This window comes from Octopus bimaculoides, chromosome 5, assembly GCF_001194135.2.
Source record: "Octopus bimaculoides isolate UCB-OBI-ISO-001 chromosome 5, ASM119413v2, whole genome shotgun sequence".
NCBI classification, from domain to species: domain Eukaryota; kingdom Metazoa; phylum Mollusca; class Cephalopoda; order Octopoda; family Octopodidae; genus Octopus; species Octopus bimaculoides.
In genome coordinates this window covers 29,751,378-29,752,599 of record NC_068985.1, presented here as the reverse complement: position 1 = coordinate 29,752,599, position 1,222 = coordinate 29,751,378, and positions in this window count along the sequence as shown.

Here is a 1,222-nt window from a genome sequence, read left to right as displayed (position 1 = left end):
ATAAACTTAATGCTAACTTAAACTCTTCACTCTCTGACTGAATTTGGGTCAGTAGAGTGATATGGCGCCATGTACTTGTTCTTGAGAAGTTCTAAATATCTAATTCGTACTTGTATTCACCTGATGAACATTTTTTTTGTTTTTGCATGATGTAACACTTCTGTTCGTCAATAAAAAAAGAACATGTCTGAAACAACTGTAGTGAACCACAATCCATCTGTTGTTATTTGTTCATCCTTCACCTAACACAGAACTTGCAATCCGTTTGGATCTAGGGTGTATAGATGGCGGTGTAATGAGTATACCCATCTGTGACCTTGATGACTTGTGTATTCAATCGGCCATTTGTGAATGTATGCATAACCGGAATACAAACCCGTGTTTACTTTAGTAAATACACATTTGTCATTAAATATTGTTTGTACACGATAACGCAATCACCGGCCTGACATTGGTGCTTCCACTATTTAAGTACCTGATTCTCTTGAATCCTGGAAATTATACACAGTGAACGTACCGGCCGCCTCGGACACTCGGCGAAGAGCACTCTCGGAGGAACCGTGCGGGCCGAAACGACCGAGAGGTGGACGCGCTACCGCAACGTGTGCGACGACGACGCCTGCCTCGTTTGTTTCCCGCAAACCTGCAGCAGCGACGGCGACGCCGGAGCAAAGCCGCGCGCGTGCAAACTGGACGGACGAAGACAGGGGGGCGAAGCGGCCTATACACATATACACACACACAACGAAACAAACAAACATGCATACATAGATTCATACATATATACTATGTATAATTAAGAATGCATATACAATATACTATTTTGTAAATATATATATTGTTCATGAGGGCGCATGGCCTAGTATTTAGGGTGTTGTACTAACAATCGTGATTTCAATCCCTGGACCGGATGGTGTGCTGTGTTCTTGAGCAAAACACTTTATCTCACGTTACTCTGCAATCATTTCGATGTGTTGTTATACCATGCACCTGTTCAGACAATGTCGATTTGATGGAGAGAATGAGCTAATGTGGGGCACGAACATTTGATCTCTATAAACAAATCATTTGTGCAGGTCGATTGTCAAAACCTGAATGCTCATACGTAGTCTTCGACAAGAGGGTCCATTCATCATCGTTTAACGTCCGCTTTCCATGCTAGCATGGGTTGGACGATTTGACTGAGGACTGGTGAACCAGATGGCTGCACCCGGCTCCAATC